The 1,215-nt window shown below is 36.2% G+C and overlaps 1 non-coding gene across 1 annotated transcript; it reads right to left on the reverse strand.

The window, feature by feature from the left end:
- Nucleotides 1–816: 816 nt before the first annotated feature.
- On the reverse strand, nucleotides 817–896 carry LOC125511716. The gene has a single exon (XR_007285074.1). It is a non-coding gene; the product is annotated as a small nucleolar RNA SNORD36 (small nucleolar RNA).
- Nucleotides 897–1,215: the final 319 nt, after the last annotated feature.

Below are 1,215 nucleotides of genomic sequence, written 5' to 3' on the forward strand. Positions count from 1 at the left end.
CCAATGCTTCTCCCAACTTGTTCATCCTGGACATGACGACAAAACATGAATGAAGGCCAGCATCTGCAAGTTATCAAGAAAAATGGTTAGAACAAGCAAAATGTGACATTTTTACCATTTAAGCATAGAAGAACAGGGTCAACAACATTTCGATCTTTGAAAATGAACCAGGATTTCAATCTTTGAACAGCAAAAAATTGATACAGTAGATCATTTGCAGTTTAAAACAACCCCTAAGGAGAGACATGTTGACACATTCATTTGGCAACATCTGTAGAAATTGAACCTCATAAACATGCAATGTGCAATTTGTATCTCAAAGAAGTATACATACTTATCAGGTTTAATTAGCACATAAACATGCAATGTGGAATTTGTATCTCAAAGAAGTATATATACTTATCAGGTTTAATTAGCACACAGAAGCCAAATGCTAGTAGCTCATAATTAGTACACAAGACAGGATTCAACAAAGTAAACAAGAAGGTGGCTACAGTACAAAACTAACCTCATCACACAGAATAAAATGATATTAAAAGTAAGCTCAGCATAAGCATGAGTTTTTTTGGCACCACCAGATCAAACATAGCAACGCCAGAATAATCATATGAATCATCATTTTCTCAGACCATCTTCCAAGTGCAACTACTTCATCATTCTAGCTAAATTAAGATGTTAAATGACTAAAGCTAGAAGTATGCTACAATCATATGGTACTGGTTAAAAAATGTGACTAGAGGACTACACTTGAACACATCACGTGCAATGCCTACTAGAAGGAGCAAGTGTATAGAAGAAAACAAACATTAGACAGGCTGGCCATCAGTCTTTAAAACCTTGATTTTGTATTCCTCAAAGAGAATCTCAGGAATATGTTGTTGTAGCATCATCTGACCAGCCAATCCATCATTAACACACGTGCACACACAGAGCAGAGAACGATTTGAAATCAAGTGCAAGAATTGCAGTAGCACATACAACTAGCATGTTACAGTTTGTGGGTGATGGGGAAAATGCATGTGAAGTGCATAAATCACAGAGGGGTGTGTACAATACACACCATCTTTGACAGCAAGCAAAGTGTTTTCATGGTCAAATATAAAGATTGCATTAAGAAAAGTGTTTTCAATTTTTCGACAGAATAGACACTGCAAGAATAGCATACTTCTATGCTGAGTCTAACAGAACAAGGTCCTGCAAAGAACTAGGACTAAA

The sequence above is a fragment of the Triticum urartu genome, chromosome 5 (assembly GCF_003073215.2).
Source record: "Triticum urartu cultivar G1812 chromosome 5, Tu2.1, whole genome shotgun sequence".
Lineage (NCBI taxonomy): Eukaryota > Viridiplantae > Streptophyta > Magnoliopsida > Poales > Poaceae > Triticum > Triticum urartu.